We start from the raw sequence: 20,593 nt of genomic DNA on the forward strand, positions 1-20,593 counted from the left end.
TTTGTTTTGTTGGCAAGGGCCCTGCAAATTAGATTGACAAAAGACAATGTGTCAGTCTGCACCGCTATCAAGGAAATACCTGAGGCTGGGTAACTGATAAAGGAAAGAGGTTTATTTGGAAGCCACAGCAAGCAGAGCTGTGGTTTCTGGTGAGGCCCAGAAAGATTTTACTCGTGGCAGAAAGTGAAGTGGGAGCAGGTGTGTTACATGGCAGTAGAGGGAGCAAGAGAGATGTCAGGTACTTTTTAACAACCAGCTTTCACATGAACTCACAGAGTGAGAGCTCACTCATTACCTCGGGGAGGGCACCAGCCCATGCATGAGGAATTTGCCCACATGACACAAACACCTCCCACCAGGCCCCACCCCCAACCTTAGGGATCACATTTCAACCTGAGATTTAGAAGGAACACACATCCAACCATATCAGACAGATTAGCAAGAGAAAAACTAACAGAAGTTTATTATTAATAACAAGTGCATCACACACATGAAAACACTCAGAGATAAAAAACTAAAAGTGATGATTAGAACTGGGGGTTATATACCATCTTAACAAAAGAAAATAAATGTTTAGAGAAGTGACAACACAAAGGAAGAAAACTGAGTTTTTAGAGCAACAAATTATGGGAAAGCAAGTATATGGAAGAATGAATAGAAAATAAAGCTAGTTAGTCAAGTTTGTTCTCTAGATTCCTCTGGTGCCATCTCTGGGCTGATGAGGTTGTAGAATTGTCCCCAGTGACTAATTCTTTCTTGGTAGAGAAGCAACACATTTACAAATTTATTTCCTGATTTTAGGCAAACAGGCACAGGGCAGAGAGTTTTTCTGACATCTATTTCTTGTCAATTGCCTTCAGCTCAGAATAATCCGTACACCAGAGTGGCACATTTGGGGTGGTATATTCTGGTCCCCTTTATTGATGCCAGTAGTAGTACTTCTAAGGTTGCTAGAATGTAAGTATGTCTAGGGAAGGCAGTCAGGAACACAGAATGCCACCTAAGAGAAATAATCCATTTCTAGTCCATTTCTGTATCTTCACTTAGCACAGTGCTTGACGTGGTAACCATTTAGTACACTCACAGTGAGTAATTTGAATAATAAACATGCTTAATGCCTCAATCGATTACTGTTTACATCTTCTTTTAGGCATTGTTTGCTGCGTTTTTTTTCCTTTTTAAAATATTTGTGTCAACTTCTTGCTTCCTTATAAGAAAAAGGGAGGATGAAGTGTTTGCATCCAATGTGTGATTAATAGTAATTCTTGGAGGAGATGTCATTAACCAATGTGTGGCTAGTAAATCTACTATTACCATCAGCCCTACATCCCAGGATAAGATGGAGGCTGAGATGAAAGGAGACTAGTCTCGGGTCTAGAAGAGAAACAAAACAAAGCATGCCCTGTCAACTCCCTAATGCAAGTGAGTGAGTGAGTCTAAGACACATCCAGGATCCCCCAGGTACCAAACAGCACAATGCTGGGAGGAGATGTGGGCCCTGCTGCAGGCTGAAATCATGGACTCCAGCTTTATAATCCTCAGAGGCACTGCTTGGAATTTGAAAAGAGTTTTAGGACAACTAAACAGAAATATCCTTTACATTGCAGAAGTGATTTTTAAAAAAAGCATTAGCTCCACAAGGAAGCACCTGCTAAGAATATAAATAGACTCAAGGTTTAACTGCAATGAGTAGTTCTTATACATCTGCATTGTTCCTCACAATCAAAATGCTTTCACGTTCTTCGTCTTACTTGAATTCTAAGACCCACAGACTCTCTAGAAGATAAATATGCTTATCTTCATTTCATAGATGAGAAAACTTAAGCTCAGAAAGGGTAAATAACTTGCCCAAGGTCACCTTACTTTTAAGTGGCAGAGTCAGATGAAAATCTGAGTTATGATTCTTAATTAATTAAGAAAGTTGAATAAAGGGGGCAGGGATGAGGTCTCGTCATAGAGATGTGAAGAGAAAGGGAAGATTCTCCTCCTACTTTTTACCCTTTTATGATTATTCTAGAGGAAGATGATGACTATCAAGCTTCAAGCTGGCTCAGTGCAGACCACCAGGTCCTGGGAGATGTTGTAGTGCTTCACTGAAAAGAGTTCCAGATCAGCTGAACAATGAGAACACAAGGACACAGGGAGGGAAACAACACACACTGGGGCCTGTCAAGGGGGAAGGAGGAGGGAGAACATCAGGATAAATAGCTAAAGCATGCAGGGCTTAATACCTAGGTGATGGGTTGATAGGTGCAGCAAAACACTATAGCACACATATACCTATGTACCAAACCTGCACATCCTTCTCATGTATCCCAGAACTTAAAATAATTTTTTTTGAAAAAAGAGCTCCACATCGAAATAATTACAGACAAAATTAGAATGATGTATTTATTAAACAATTGTATTTAATAACCTCTAAGAGGCAAAATGCATTGTATATCTCCAGGAGGATGTATATGTCAGCATTTCACAAACATTTCATTTTCATGAGTGATCATAAACATCTCACAGAAACTATGAAACCAGGAAACGGTGAGCAAGCAAAATGACAAATCTGTGCATATATGGCCAGACACTAAAGACAGAAATGCAACACTAATTCAGTGGTGCTGCCCTTTCCTGGCAGAGACCAAGGCAGGCTTGCAGAAGGAGCACCCCTCCAGAAAGCCTCTTTGAAACAAGCTGCACTAGGGATGTTCTTTCTTACTCTCCAGCCCATGGCTATCACTAGTACTCAGTTTGTATTAAGCACTAGACCTTTGGACTTTAGCCAAATCTCAAGTTTTCCAAGGTGAAGGACTATAATCCTGTCTTCTTTCAGTCCTCACATGTAACATTGATTGTGCAACTGCTACCCACTCTATCACACACTGCAAAGTGCTCCCCCGACACAGGAATTCCAAAGTTAATGAATGAATGAATGAATGAATGAATGAATGAATGACATCACGGTTAAATATGATTCAGAATTGAGTCCCTAGTCATTTGTGACTAGTCTAAAAATGCTAAGGTAATTTTTTTTCTTCCTTTTTATTTAAAGAGGCAGAAAAATTGCCAGTGATAAAGTCTTCCTAATAATACCTGGAAATTTCAATCTCTGTGACTTAGTTACTGCCATATATGGTGCCCCCTTTACTATTTAAACTAAAATAGCTTGATTTGTGATTATATTTCTTTGTTCATGAACACTAAATACCAAAAAACTGAGGACTGTGTGTAAAAAGGGCACTGCCAGGTCCCTGAAGGAGGATCCACGCTAGTGGTGAGAAGTAATTCACAGTTTTACTGAACACTTTAGGACTTGAATAAGGACTCTTCCTTGCTTCCTCTGATAGGAAAACAACAGCAATTACTAAAATAGTCAACAGTTTTGAGGACTACAAAATTCCAGGCACTATTTTAAACAATATACTGGTTTTAACTCACTTAATCTTCACATCAAACTTAAGGAATTAATTTTTCACTCCTTTAAGCAGTGAAGGAAAATTGAGAGTCAACGCCATTGAATAATTTGCCCAAGGTCAGCAATTTGTCAATGAAATCCGTAGGCTCATACACTCAAAAAGCCAAATGCTATGGAGTAGATAGAACCCATTAAAGCATCAGGGGACATCAGTTCTCCCTGAGCCAACACCACTTCCTCTCAGTGTTTTCATCAGGGACATGAAGTTTAGATTAGAAAGAAATCCTTCAAGATCGAAAAATCAGGTGAACAAATACAGATTAAGGAACCAGACCTAAGAGTGAAGGTGTAATGGTCACCCTTCTGTTGAGAGCGTCTGATGGAAAAAATGCAAATTTCCTCTGGGGCTTCATTTTTCATGATTATTATGTTTTAAGGAGGTGGGGTTCTGTTTCCTAAGGCTTCTCTTTTCTTTTTTTTTTTTTCAAACAATAACAAATAAAATGTCTATTGTAACAGGTGTCTCTTTGTACACAAAGTACCAAAACAGAAGCAGCAGCAGCTGTGGAGGAGGGTGTTTCAAGCCACATATTAAAATGAAGCATCATTTGTTTTTATAAAGAGATGTTTATTTTGTGATAATGGATACAATTAATAGCAACATATGCTGCCGGGTGCATACCCACCAGTAATTAATGTGGCATTAATTCAGATGCTTTTAAGGAAATGTGATAAATCTGAAAAAGGAACAGAGCTTCTGGACTCCTCTCAAACATTAACTGGCTCTGTTTCAACCACCAAGTCTCAGTCCTGTTTGGATGCCTCATACCACATGCGAATTCTTCACCCTGAGCCTGATCCTCATAACAATGATGAAGAAAAGTGCTTTGTGCTCCTAATTGAATATTGCAGGCATTTCAAAGAGAGATCTAAGAGTGAGCAGTAATTATTTAACTTAAGAACAGCTGTGAACTGACACCATTAATGTCCATCTACCTTCATTTACACTCACAGCAATATGGCTGTTTTCAGCAAAATTTAAATTAAAGAAAACGATTTAAATATGAAAGTAAAGATCATCTCATGAAAAATGATACCTTAACTGGCCACAAAAGGCACATCCCCGCTAGCGTAATTGGGTTTTAAAAGTGTAACTCTATAACTCAAAGGCGGTGGGATGTAGATAACAAAATCAGTAGCCAGCAGGGATTCCAGCCTTTCTGTCAGAACCAGGGACCAGGACTTGGTTTAATGTCTGTTCGGTTTTAACACCAAAAGTAATTCTTCTCGTCTCTGTCCTTTCCCATTTTCGTTTATTAATTACACTTGATGCAAACCTTGTCTTCTCGCTCAAAGCTGACCCAAGGGTAATTGAATCCCAGATTGTATTTAGCTGGACAAACTTCAGGATTAAGAATTGGCATTTAAACACCCAAGTCTGTTGAATCCTGTTGAACTCCGAATGTATCTAAATTAGCAAAAGCAGAAAATGTTTAATGTAGAAAGCACCAGATTATGATCCAGGGGATCAGGAGTCCTGTCTTATGCTTTGGGCCAGTTCCTGTCTTAGACCCTTTGGTAGCTATTAGGTTATTGCCACTTAAACTAATACCAAAACCGCAATTACTTTTGCACCAACATAATATACTATAATACCATAGACTGGGTGATTTATAAACAAGAGAAATTTATTTTTCACAGTTCTGGAGTCTGGGAAATTCAAGATCAAGGTCCCTGAAGATTCAGTGTCTGGGAAGAACCGGCTTCTTGGGTCGTGGACCACCATCTTCTCACTATAACCTCACAAGGCGGAAGGGGCCAGGGTTCACTCTGGGACATCTTTCTCAAAGTAACATCCCATTCATAAGGGCTTCTCTCTCATGACCTAACTGCTCTCCAAAGACCCCCATCTCCTAACATCATCCTATCCAGGGTTGGGATTTCAACATATGAATTTGGCGAGCGGCGGGGGGGAAGGGGGTGTGCACAAACTTTCAGACCATAGCAGCTCCATTTCTGTAAAAGAAGTTGGATCCCAAGGTTCCAAAACTCTACTTCTAAGATCTGAAAAATTCTGTCACTTGAGATCCTGACATTAAATGCCTCACCTTGTCTTGCCCACTCTTAGTTTTAGATTAAGATTCAATGTGGATTAGTCAAATGAATGCTGAGCAAAGAGAGGAAAACTCTATTCTCTAGGTTGTTGATACTGAAAGTGTGTCCTGATCAACAATAGTGACATCAGCGGGGGTATATTAGAAATGGAGAATCTCACCACCACCAGCAGCACTAAATCGGAACCTGCCAGACAGATCCCTGTATGAGTCCAGAAAAATAATATTTGAACAGCACTGTGCCCATTCCAGCCTTGCCCCTGGCTAACTAGGAATTTGGCAAGTTCTACAGACCATTAAGATACTATTCTTATTTTTTGAGATGAGTCCTCATCATCTTTCTTCCCAACCAGACATTGTTCTAACGAGGTAATGTATATGAAAGCCTTGGAAAACTGCAAAGGATTAGGCTGATGTAGAATATTGTTGAATTTTTTCCAAAGAAAATGAATTATAATATTTGATGAACTTATTTCTGACATTCAGATGTGAACGCAGCAATTTTAATGTGATCCCATAACCCAAGCACTGACACTTCATGTACTTCAAAGTCTGAATAATCACCCAGAAGTAAGCTTAGTCGCCCCCAGTTCTTGTACCAGTCTGGAGAATTCTCCTGAGTACCAGACTCAACCATTAGATACCCATGAGGTTTTCCCACAGCCAAAAACACTCCACTCGACCTCAACAGAACATGTCCTTATAAAGCCTTAAACCTGCTTCAGTCCCTCCTTCAGTGAACATCCCGACTTCTACCCACTTGCTCAAGCCAAAAGCTTGGGGTCCTCCTTCACCCCTTTTTTTCTGTCACCCTCATATACCTCTAATTGTATTTCCTTTTGAGTTAGCTCCAAATATTGCTAGATCCCTTCACTTATTTTTAAACATCCTTGTCCCCTCCCTAGTCTGTAAACTACTATCTCTTCTCTACAGCTGCACTTAGCTGACTCCACACCTGTGAACCTCAGTCTTATCCCACAAGATAGAGTGGTCTTTCTCAAACATAGATCTGACCCTGTTATTGCTCTGCTTAAAATCCTTCAAGATCTCCTCATTATCAGTGCAAGATCCAAACTCTCTCATAGGAACTACAAGGACCTTCACATCCTGGCCCAGACTTCCCACCTCATTTTTTTTTTTTTTTTTCACTCCCCAGTTCTTCCTTGTACTAGAGCAAATCTGAATCACTTGCAGTTCCACCAAACAAACCAGGCTCCTTCTTGTCTGCAAGTCCTCTCCTGGGCTCCTCCTATTGCTAACATATCACCTGGCCCCATACTGCCGGACCTGCAGGTTGGAGCTGGAGCTTCTTCTCTTACTTTCTCTGACTCGTCCCCGCCCACCCCTTACCTAAGCTATTTCTGACAAATTTCCTTTGTGATCACAGCCCTTTCTCTTTATACTTTCAAATATCAGGAATGAGACAGAGACAGAGACAAAGACAGAGAAAAAAAGTCAAGAGCGCAGGCTATGGGGCTAGACTGTGAAATATTGACTCTGTCCTCCACCAGCTGTGTGAATAATTGCTTAGTGCCTCAATTTTCCCATCTGTAAATTGAAATAATGATAACAGTCCCCTCTTCAAAGAGTCATTGTGAGGACTGAGAAAAGTCAAACACATAAAATACTCAGATTGGTGCTTGGCATATAGGAAGTACTCGATAAATATTATTCATATTATTAGGCATTTGTTTTTTGGTTATCGTCCCCATGAAAGCCCAAGCTTTTTGACATCTGTAATTTCAGCATTAGGAGAGGCCTCAGACCACTTGGTTGTAATATTTGCTCTGGAACTTACTAGCTACATGACAATGGACAAGTTGCTTAATCTTTTGGAACCTCAATTTCCTCAGCTGCACCATGGTGCAGAAATAGTGCCTGCCCCTCGAGTTATGAAAATACATTGCAAAGAACTTAGATCCCTTGAAGTTAGAAAGTAAGTGATTTATCTTTCCCTTGATGAAAAGATATTAGCCATTAGTATTGCTTCTATTATTGCTGGTAATTTTTTTTTTGTTTTATATACTCAATGTTTTATAATGTACATAATAGATGCCCAATAAATGTCTATTGATTTGATATTAATTAGTTAGCCAGTCCTCTGGATCAAGGCTGAAACTGACTCAGCTTTAGGAAATTCAGCTTCCTCTTTTCTATTTCCATTCTGGTGGACAGCAGGCAATTGCCGAGACTAACACTGCATTTCCCTGCTTCAATCCACAGAGAGGTTGACAGCATTTGCTCCTCAGGAATCAAACTTGAAGGCAAAATAACTGATTCCTGGATGCTTGGATGCTTGGAGATGGCTGGCTCCTGCAGGACAGAGGCCAACTTGTAATCCCTAGTCACCATAATGACTCTATGCTCTGAACCACTCTTTTAAAAAAAGCTTCAGTAAAATGAATTAAGTTGAAGCTGCTACAGTCAAAGCTGTTCAGTCTGACTTGAGAAAATAAACCTCTGGAGGCCTTAGAAATCTATCTTGGAAAGTTGGAAGAGTGAATTCCTTTTTACTAAAAAATGGTGCTCTTATCCCTCTGAAGCAGTAGCCGATTTCACATCTTTCTCTGTGTTGGACACCTCCAAAGAGAAAGTCTAGGAATTTGTACTAACATTGCTATGTTTGTGTGTGTGTGTGTATGTGTGTATATATATTATACATACACACACCCGTATATATATATACACACACATACACACACACGTGTGTGTGCATATGTAAATGAGTGTGTATGTGTGGGTGTTGAAAGAACAAAGAGAGAGAAAAGTCAATGGATATCTCTTTCCCTCCACCCCTGGTGGTGATATGGACAGGAGACAGGGAAATACTAGGTGGAAGAAGGTGGTTCCCTGGCAAAGACACCGCCCTCAAGCCTGGAAACCCTCGGCCCAAAATGGGAACAGGCATTTCTGGCTTTACTACCAAAAATTGCCTTTTGGCCTACCACTCCCCTCTATCCTGCACTCATATAAACTCCAGACCCCAGGCTCTGGAAGCAGATGAGGAAGAGACAAACAGAAGAGCAGAAGAACAGCAGAACAACATGGCAGAGGGAAGAGAAGGAGCGTCTGAACACCAAGAGGAGTTCAGCTGGGGGAGGTCAGAGAGAAGATTGGCTGTTGGACGGTCAGACTCCAGGGGAAGATCATCTTCCCATTCCATCCCCTTTTCAGCTCCCCATCCATCCCACTAGGAGCCACCTCCACCACTGAATAAAACCCCCACATTCATCCTTCAAGTCCATGTGTGACCTGATTTTTCCTGGGCACTGAACAAGAGCTCGGGATACAGAAAGCTGTTATACTGGCCCTCTGCCTTTTTGAAAAGGCAGAGGGTCCACTGAACTGTCTAACACTTAAGCCATCCATGGATGGCAAGGCTAAAAGAGCATACTGTAACACACACCCATTTGGGCTTTGGGAGTTGCAGACACTCACCCCTGGATACTGCCCCAGCTCCTGCACCTGCCCGACTGCATTCTCCTTGTCGCATAAGGGGTTTGAATGCACAAGGTAGCCAAACAAGACAAGCTACACCTCTGTTGCACATCCTGCGGTGGGGGGGTGGTCAGGAAACTCTCCCATTTCATCGGGATGTGTATTTTCTTCTCTATGCTTTTCTATATTTGGTTTTGTTTCCTGCCAAATAAACACACTACTAAGCAAGAAATATTTTCAATTCCACTAGTGTACTAAACTCTTTCTACCTTTTGGCTTTTGTGAATGACTTCTGGGAAATGCTCACCATTCCCCACTACCTCAGAACAATGTCCCCAAACTTCTTTCTCTAAATTAGCCTTCTCATCCCTCTTATATTCTTGCATGACACTATTCATTTACCTTCGTGAGCAGCTCACAGTTGACACAGAGTTGTTATGTGTAGGGCTATGATTGTTTAGGAAGTATCTGTCTTCCCCTTCAGAGCTTGAGTTGTGATAAGCCAAATGCCAGCAATCCTTCATAGCCTGTAACTCAGGCCTGGCACAGTGTGTGAATGAATAAACTCATCCTTGCATCTCCTGCCTGGAACCACACAGGCATAGCATGACTAACCACTCACCTCCCTGCTACAGACGTTGCTGCCGTAGACATCAGGACACAGAAAGTACCTTGGCCTGAGTCAGAGGAGACCTTATAGGAAGCAAGATTTAAGAAGGGTTCAGGGTTTCAACACATTTTAAGGCACGAAAATTAGGGGTTGGCTGGAGTGGCCAGTATAGGGTAGACACAGCAATTGAGGTCAGTAACTTACCTGTAGTCCTGCACCCTTACAATACAGTTCACAGTGTCTGACTTCTACCTGCCCCCGCACCTGCCTGGTTTCACCTGAGGGTTCTCTCTGGCCACCAGAACCAGCTCTGCCTATATACACTACAAAATGGAAAGATGAGGAAGTAATTCCCAGCCAATGGAAGTTGGTTTGTAAACAGTACAGCTCCCTCGACCTTGGGTGTACTAATGCTGGGATATGTGCTCTGTACTGGCTCTCAGGTTTACTCAGTAAGGTTTAACACAGGAATGTTACCCCATGCCAGTGTTAAAGAGGGACTTGTTCATCTCCAGGAATGGCGTCAACTCCCCGGAAAATATTAGACCCGGGCACTGCTGCCGAAGAACTCAAAGCCTAGTGGCCATGACAAACTCAGAAATAGATCATTATAAATGCGATACAGAGTAGCAAGGGCAATGCCAAAGGTGTGTTCAGCGGGCTTGAAATCACAGGGGAGTCCAGGAAGAAGAGGATGCTGAGTGCCTTAGGAGCAGTACACTGGAATTCCCCACCTCACAGTGGACACTTTACATCCTCATTCCCAAAAGCACAAATTGCCTGAGACCCATCTCCTACAGAGAGCCCAGGTAGAGAAAGAACAAGGTGGGTTTGTCACTCTAGGATTTTTGGTGAAGATTTGAAAAATCGCTAATTTCAAAACCTGGCAAAGCTTCCTGGAGCATGAGAGGTTCTTTTCAGGAGCAGAAAACAGGCAAGTTTTCTATTACACAATATAAACATCTACCTTAGGTCCTTTGCTTACTCCATGGAGACAGCTGGCAGAATGCTGCCTCAGAATCAAAGCATATGACTTCTCCTGAAATTGCACTTCTATAATCAAACATCTTTAGAGTATATAAAATGTTTTTGTGGTTCAAAAACTCAACGACAAAATCTAATTCGATACCGAGCAAATTAAATTTCTATTGAGGCATTTTGAGGAAAAGACAACATGTTATTGCAACTTACAGCTACACAAAGCATAAGCTCTATATAAATATAATACAAAAGGATTTTTCATGATGCAAACTACATGAAATGCTTCTAAAAGTTATCTTGACATGTTGTAATTATTTCTAGATTCTATTAACTTTTGAGGCTCCAAATGTTGTTCTCCCTTTATAAAGTTCGTCACTGTTTAAAAGGGGGCTAAGGACATAAACAGGAATAGGGCTTGGGAGCTATAGTAGCTGCTAATATGGTTTGTGATAGATTTTCTTTTTTAAATTTTATTTGTTTAATTGGCAAGTAAGAATTGTACATATTTATGAAGTACATAATGGTGTTTCCACATATATGTTTAGTGATCAGGTCAGGGTATATACCCATCTTCAAAGATTTGCCATTGCTTTGTATTGGGAATGTTCAATATCCTCCTTCTAACCATTTGAAACTATATTGTTTTTAACTATAGTTATCCTAAAGTGGTATAGAACACGGGTCTCCATTCCCTGGGCCACTGACTCACACACTGGTGCATAGCAGGAGGTGAGCAGCAGGTAAGTGAAGGAAGCTTCATCTGTATTTACAGTCACTCCCCATTGCTTGCATTACCGCCTGAGCTGTGCCTCCTGTCAGATCAGCCACGGCATTTGATATGAACTGCACATGTGAGGGATCTGAGTTGTGCACTCCTTATGAGAATCTCATACCTGATGATGTGTCCCTGTCTCCCATCACCCCCAGATTGGACTGTCTAGTTGCAGGAAAACAAGGTCAGGACTCCCATTGATTCTACATTATGGTGAGTTGTATAAATATTTTATTATATATTACAATGTAATAATGACAGAAGTAAAGTGCACAATAAATGTAAAGCACTTGAATCATCTTGAAGCCACTCCCCGACCCTGCCCCCATCCGTGGAAAAATTGTCTTCCACGAAACTGGTCCCTGATGCCAAAAAGGTTGGGGACTGCCAGAACAGAGTATTAACTTATTCCTGCTATTCAGCTACAATTTTGTATACTTTAACAATTCTCTCCCTACCCTTCCTTTATCACTATCCTTTCCAACCTCTAATATTTTCTTTTCTGCTTTTTACTTCTATGTGATCAACTGTGTTTAGCTTCCCACATATGAGTAAGAATATGCAATATTTAACTTTTTGTATCTGGCTTATTTAATTAACATAACGTCCTCCAACCATGTTGGAATGCCAACCATGTTGCCATGAATGACAGGATTTCATTCTTTTTATGAATGAATGGTATTCCATTGTGTATATATACCACATTTTCTTTCTCCATTCATCTATTGTTGGACACCTAGGTTGATTCCACATCTTGGCTGTTGTGAATACTGCTGCAATAAATAAGAGGCTGCAGCTCTTCTTTTGATATAATGATTTCCTTTCATATCCTTTGGATAAATTCCCAATTGTGAGATTGCTGGATTATGTGGTAGTTCTCTTAGATTTTCATTTTTTGTGCCATATTTGTTAATGTATACCCTTATTAGTTAAAGAGAAAAGGTCAAATGTAAATTTAAGAGGAACGTAAAATCATTCCCAAGATTAATAATATCAAATATATAAGTTACAATATCAAATCAAGTACTTAGGTAGCACCTTAAAAGGCCTTTCCAGCTATAAAGCACAATGTTAACAAGAGAAGATCTGACAATTATTAAACCTGATATGACCTTTAATTTATTACAAGTCATTATTATCTACACTTAAAATGTGTTAATTGGGCAAGAATGCTTGCAAAAAGCCCTTTTTATTTAGATGAAAAACATAAAAGTAATCTATTCTGTACTTGATTTTAGCATAAAAATTCATCATTTTGAAGAACTGCTTATAGAAGCAATTTAGGCCTTTTGTTGCTGCAACATATAGCTTTACATCAATAAATATCTTAGCAGACATTGTTTTCCAACACAAAACAAAGTGAATATTATTTTAAAATTGATTCGCTCAAAAACATATCATATATGATCATAAACTCTATGTTACTTGTTAAATAGCTAAATTTAATTCAAGTTCATATAATTTAATATGTAATTTAATACCTGATAATCTGTATTTTATAAGACTTTTAAACATTAATTGTGCTATACAATACTAAATACACTGAATAAAAATAAATACTTTTACTTAAAGTTACATCACAAATCATCCAAAATTACAGGGGTAAAAGCAAGTGGGATAGGATAGGGATTCAGGTTTTTATATTATTTTGAAACATGTAATGAGTCAAAAATTGTACAGAACTAAAAAGGAATAAAAGATTATTTTTTAAATGCTAAGCTAGCCAAGCCAACCTCCCTTAAAAGTCTTCACAAGCCTCACATCCCCTGCATGTGAAGTCCAACCTCCTTGGCAAGACAGGGGAGAATGGTATTCATCACCTTTCTCAGTTTTCTCTACCTCTCACTCCCCAGATCCCATACCACCACCCCACACACCCCCACACACATATTCTACATCCTATTTATATTAAACTATTCCTATTCTTTGGACTGAGAGTGCTGACATTTTTCACACCTCTGTGCTTTGGATATATGTTTCTTATACCTGAAAACCCTAATATTCCTCATCTGCTCATTGAATCTTCCATACCCCACTCAAGTTTGACCTCCTCTGTTGAACTTTTGTGGATCTGTCCTTCTCAATCCCTGATAAATTAATCCTCCTCTCCTCTAAGCAACCCCTGCTCTCCTCTAAGCAACTCCTGCTCTCCTCTGAGCAACCCCTGTGTCCATGCCTATCTCTCTCTGAAGTCTGTGATTCATTGAGATCAAGGACTAAAGTCATTTTTCTCTTTTGACTGAATGAGTGAAGGCATAAATAACGAAACAATTGTGCCTCAGGTCCCTCCTTTGGAGGTCAAGAATATCTTCCTTCCAAACCACATGTCACTGTGCTGAAATGGGAGTAGATGGTACACATAGTAATGCCTACATTCCTATCACAAAACGTGGTCCTGGCCAGGCAAGAATTATTTGATGTGCCTGATGAATACTGATGTCTGATAAGAACATTTTTGTAAGCAAAATTGTGTTGACCACAAACTTTATTCCAACCAGCAAATGCTTTGAAATTGTCACAGTATAACTAACTCCCATGCAGTTATCCATAAACTTTTTAGTGAGCAGCTATTATGAGCCTCTCAGTATCATGGGTGCTGGGAATACAGTGCTCCATGCATCACACAGATTGGAGTTCACAGAAAAGTAAAAGAAGCACGTCTTTACTCACGAGTTTATTTTATTTTCCAAAGTACATTTTTAAAATTGGAGCTTAATTAGCAATAATGAGTTGTATGGTGGGTGACTTGTAGTATATTCTGAACATCTAGTATTGTGTGCTAAATCTCAAATGGTTGTTTTGACAAACCAAAAATGAGGTTATGAGTACTCTTTTTATTCTGCTTCACATTTGAATATCTTTGGAGAATTGCTCCAAAAAAATTCCAAATTAAAAAAATAAAATGAGACACTTAAATAGCTGGTAAAAAAATAAAATAAAATATGCTCTTTGAATTTCTTTTTACTGGTTTTTTTATTCGTTTGTGTCATGGAAATATTAGTAGTATGAAATAGACTATATATTTTTAAAATCTCTTAAAGAGGCTATAGTGCAGATTAGACCCATCCAGACCCAATGTCTGTGGTAGCATTTTATATAGATATTTAATACAAATGGCTGAGTCTCAAGGCTGATGAGTTTTTCATTTGTTTCTAATGAGTAGGATGTGCTTAACATTTCACTGCACTATAGCCCAGAGTTTTATAAAATCTGATTAAATGATTCAGTTACAGTGAAATAGACTAAAGGGTCAGACCAAAATCTTTTGAATCTGCCTCCAGCTATCTAATAAGAGACTTGGCAGATTGTTTCAGCTAAATGTGAAGCCATTCGAATTCTCAGCAAGTATTTTAAATTCGTATTTGACATTATAGATCATATGTCTAATAATTAATCATGTGTTAAAAGTCTAGGATTTTGTCTCACCAACAGAAGAGATAATTCTTACATAATATCAATCCTAGTGTCTCTGAATGGAAGAGTCTACTTATCAAATGCCTGGATAGTAGAGACAAACTGCTGAGGGAGGAGAGCAAAAATTCCCACATCAATCTGTATTTAAAAACAAGCTTCAAATCTCCACCTTTATGTAGCTGTCAACTGATGGATATATTCTAATCAGTGTCTCACTGTGTATTTAAAATTAGAAAAGCAGAGAATAAGGGTGATATTTCATTTTTCAAGGATTGGCTATTGTTAAACAGCCTTGAATATTTATCTAATTGGTGAGATTATTTCTACAGCTGAGGGGTAAGCTGTCAATAAAAATAATAAAGAGTTTGTGGTAATTACAGAGGCCTATATTAGTACCCAATTCTTTTTCCTTCCCCTGAAATATATTGTGCAATTATTTATACATGAAGTGAAAGAAATGGTTATTAAACCTTTACTAAAGAGGTAGAGGACAGGTTATGCTTCCATTAAAAAGTTTAATGATTTTTAAACCAAGCAACCTTTAAAGTATGGTGACAAATCGGTAGACTAATGAGACCTCATAAGATGACTTATAAGCCAGTAACAAATGGTGTGTCCCACCAACCTCAAATGAATGACTCTTTAAATGTAAATACTCTTCATCCTGAAGAATTTGTTTTAAACTGAGACTTTTATGCACACAGTCTTTCATTGATTGAGCCCCTATTATATGCCCAGCATCGTTACCAACAGGGAAAAGAGGACCTTGCCTGTATACTCTATACCATGTTTGGGAGATAAATAATTATTTGTGAATAAATGAAGATATACAAACTGTGCAATAAAGGCAAAAGCTGTCATCAGTGAAAAAGGGAATTAAAAGTGAAAAGGGATTGTTGGTGAGAGCATGAAAAAAATGTTACTTTTGAGTCTAAAATGGAAAGATAGGTTATTCTTGCAGAAAATAAAATGGACAGTCCAGGTAAGAAAAGAAAAGAACTGAGAAAAGCTTATACATTGAGTGAAATCAGTATATTTGAGAAAGCAAAACAGAAGGAAATAATTTACACTGTGGGTAGAGGGCAGTAAAGTTGAATAGGTACAATGACATCAGATTAGAGGGGACACTGAACGACAAGCTAATTTGTTATTAAATTTTTATTATACAATGTTCCATGGAAAAATGAGAACACTAATAATTCTAATATTAGAATTATAAAATAATAATATTAATAATTATTATATTATTAATCTGCATGACCATGCACAAGCACTTCAATATATCTGTGTCTCCATGTTTATCCTGTACATCTTGATCTACTGGCCTAAATGCCCTTCAATATCTCAATTTTCTGCAAAAGTCTATGAACCTAAAATTTAAAAAAAAACCCTACCAATTCAACATGATAGTAAAAGGACATGGAACCCAATACAATGATAGTCACAGATCTACTTGATCTGTAAGAAGTCACTCACAACATGAGAAAAGGCGAAACTAACAGGGAGTTATGCATAAGCCATCTCCCTTCCATGACTCCAAGGCTCTGTATCTCACTGTCTATAAGACACATGCACTCCTAATCTATGCCAGGAACCATTCTACTCACTTTATACGAAGGCAATGCTATACTCATTTTAGGAATAAGAAAACCAAGAGTAAGAAGGAGAAACACCAAAATCATACAATAAGTAAGGAGTCAACCTGTGATTCAAGCACAAGCCAATTCCATCTAAAGACTTGCTTACTGGATATCCTTTAAAGTTCTTTAGTGAAGGTCTATGGCTGTAAGTTTTCTCAGGTTTACTTTTTAAATCTAAAAATTCCTATATTTTATCCTTGTTCTTGACAGGTTAGCTTGTTTTACAATCTCTCTGTTGTTTTCTTCTACCGAGAACCAAATAGCATTCTTTGCCCTGGGCCATTTTAGCTTCCTCAGTGGTCCTACTTTAATTTGATTGTATTAGATTCAGCTTCTTCACCTGCCCTTGAATCCAAGACAGTCATTTGTTCTGCATTGCAGAAGTGATCATCCTCTGTCCTTAGCCCTGTGGTGTTCATTTACTACCTTCTCTTCTCATAAGTGCTTTCCACCATTTTTTCTCTTCTTACACTTATGTTCCTGGAGACATTGTTGCCTCCCTCAACCCCCACATTTGGTCAGCTGTCAAACATTATCAACACTCCCTCCTAAGAGATTTTTTTCATTTGTCCTTTTTATTTTTTAGAACCTATTCCTCTCTTGCCACCTATATTTTCTTCTGTAATTCTCTGAAACTTGTCAAAGGGAAAACCTTCTAGTTAATTTTCTTAAATCAGCTTACACCTCTCTTTCTCCTAACACAGCACTACCATATCACACTTTACCCAACACCAGTTTGTAAATGTATAGCTTAAAGGCTTTTAATTTATTACCATTAACTACAGCAGAAGTCAGCACAGTTTTATTAGAACACAGTCACACCCATTCATATCCCTCATGTCTATGGTTGCCTTTTTTACTATAACAACACAGTTGAATGATTGAAACAAAGATTGTAAGGCCCTCAAATTCTAAAATACTTTAATTTAAAGAGAAGATCTTCTAATCCCTGAACTGCAGAATAAATCCAAATCCTAATCTTAATAATTCAAGGATTCCAAGAAGCTTTTCAATCATCTCTCCCATCAGTCTCCCAAAAGAATTAACAATTCGGTCAAATTATTGAACTAAGCACATACAACCCTAGGCCTTCTTTGTGAAATGCACTCCCTTAGCATGTTCCATCCCATCTGTTTATCAAAAATCTGCAATTCCTCCAGGGATCCACTTATAAATCTGTATTAGTCCGTTTTCACGCTGCTGATAAAGACATACCGAAGACTGGGTAATTTATAAAGAAAAAAAGTTGATTAACGGACTCACAGTTCCACATGGCTGGGGAGGCCTCACAATCATGGTGGAAGATGAAGGAAGAGCAAAGGGGCTTCTTACATGGCAGCAGGCAACGAGAGATGAGAACTCAGTGAAAGGGGTTTCCATATATAAAACCATCAAATCTCGTGAGACTCATTCACAACTAGGAGAACAGTACGGGAGAAACCGCCCCCATGATTCAATTATCTCCCGCCAGGTCCCTCCCACAACACGTGGGAATTATAGAAGCTGCAATTCAAGATGAGATTTGACTGGGGGCACAGCCAAACCCTGTTGACATCTTTCACAACAGAGCTTTTTCTCAACCATCTCATCCCACAGCTTCACTCATATTGTAACTCACAAAGTATTGCTTCAGAATATTAATCTATATTGACATTTTTATTGGCATTTTTCTTCTGATGTATATTTTCCATTTCTCCAACAAAACAGTAGATATAGCTTCAAATCCTTTGCATGCTCAGCACCTAGGACAGTGCCATCGTGGCATAGTGGAAATGCCTGGAGGGGAGAGGAGGTTTTGCATTCAGAGCTGTGTTTAAAGCTATCTGTTTCTTAGCCTCACTGAGCCTCACTTTCCTCATCTATAAAATGCATAATTGTATTGCTTTAGTTCTCGGCACTTCTTTTTTTCCTTCTCATCGCACTGATTTTTCTTGACTTTTTCAATACCTGTCATCCACACAAAGTTTTATAAGCTCAATAAAGGAGGAACCACAATTCACTGAGGTACCCTCCACTCTTGGCACAGGAGCTGGAAAAATTTGCTGAAAGAATGTATGAATGAAAGCTCATTTTAGAAGGTTTTGTTGAAAACCTTTTTCCTTTTCACTTTCCTATACATTAGATGAAAAGAATTCAATAACTATGGTGATTTCATGTTGATTAGAATGCACAGAAACTGATACACAATTGATTTGTTAGAAAGAAAAATGCAAGGCAAAGATATTTAAACGTGTTAGATTTGTGAAAATCATGTACTTCAGAGTCTACAGAAGACAGAAAAATATTGCTTATAAAGACAAACATTTTAAAGAGCTCACCGTCTGGAAATAATGAAAAGCTACATATTTGACCTCAAAAAATAAGTAGAGTTTCATAAATTCTTGATATGTCAAGAGAAAAAAAGTTCATAACACTAAAATGAATTGCCTATAAACATCAAACATCCAGGGATTTCCAATCAAGTTTCCTTGTACTATTTCCCTGTAACCTTTTTTTGGTGCTTGGTTGTTACACAGCAAAGATAGATAGATAGATAGATAGATACATACATACATACATACATACATACATACATACATACATACATAGATACATAGATAGATAGATACATACATACATACATACATAGATACATAGATAGATAATAGATAATAGATGATAGATACATACATATATACATACATACATACAGAGAGATATATAGATATATGAGGAGGTTTTCCATGAATCAAATATTTACTTTCTCTTTGCACTGTTCTTGTCAGATATTTGAGCAGAAATTGTGATTTATAAAATTAGGCAGGGCTTTGGTAGGTCGGAGTGACTGTGGTTAAACTTAGTTCAACACTAAAGGAATATCATACTATAGGTCAAAAGCTAAGGCCTCACCCTAACCTTGGAGTCTAACAGAGAGCTGAATGATCATGTGTTAAGTCATTTGACCTCTTTGGATTCTTCACCTAAAAAACAAATGGATTGATTTGTGTGATCTCTGATACTCCTCCTAGCACCAGACAAATCCATGAGCCTTTGCAAATGCATGGAGCAATTTGGATTTATGAGTCATATTAGCTTTATGTTTCTTTCAAAAACACTGTACCTCTCTTTCCTTCACCAAAAAAAAATCATAAAACATTTTCCACTAGAGAAAATCCAAAAGTGCAATGACTTACTTCCAGGTAGATTTATTGAAGATGGAAAATCCCAAACACACATTGGCATCCAAAAAATGAATGACATACACTTCTAGGGTTGTCGGGAGCAATTTCTTTCTCCTATCTTTAGGAAAGAGGAATGGGTAAAAAATCTGTGAGCTAATAATATTGAACAATAAAGCAAATCCTCCTTTCAAGTGATTTTTCCCTTAATTTTCTACATACTTTTACAGTAAACCATTCTTCTATGGATATTTCTATCCAATGGCAGATTCTATCCCCTGACCCTTCTGTCAGCAACTTATTCCAAATTTTCAAATTTTCAGTGCAATGTGACCATAGCTGCCTTTTGTATCTCTTTTTCTCATTTCTAGCTCTGGCAGCAGTTCCTGTGCATTATTTAAAGTGAACTAGGTAATATTATTCATAAATGCCTACACTCTCTCTTCCCTTCACCCCCCTCCCTTCACATGATGATATTGCAGCTGGGAAGGAGAAATCAGGTGGAGCACAAAATAATTTATTATACTTTATAATTCCTCAAAGAGCATTTTATCTCTGCTTCCCTCCCACACACATTGTATACACACCACTGCCCTGTGGGTCACTTCAGACACTCGAAGCAGAGTCAGACAAAACATATATTAACCATAAATTATCTCTGCAAACCATGTGAATCAGATAGCACGAAGGCAAAGGGCACATCCAACAAAAAGGCTGAGCTCTGTGATTAATGAATGGGACAAACAGGAGGCAAATAAAGTAGACAATTTTAATAAACCTCTGACCCACCTCCAAGATTTGTGAAGAAGGGGCACTCCCATGAAGGGTTTGGAGGAAAGCAGAAGCCAGGTACAACAGAAAATAGTCACTTTAAGGATTCAGCACTGAGCAAGACAATTAGGAGCAAAGCTGACTTTATATTTGAAGTTGTATATTATGAAAGTTACATCCCAAATGTTCACTTATTACCAGCCTGTGGGCACAGATGGCCCCAGAAAAGCAACAATCATTCAAAGTTCACTGGACTGTTGTCCCCACCAATGTAAAGCATTCTCTCTTT

The sequence above is a fragment of the Theropithecus gelada genome, chromosome 7b (assembly GCF_003255815.1).
Source record: "Theropithecus gelada isolate Dixy chromosome 7b, Tgel_1.0, whole genome shotgun sequence".
NCBI classification, from domain to species: Eukaryota; Metazoa; Chordata; class Mammalia; order Primates; family Cercopithecidae; genus Theropithecus; species Theropithecus gelada.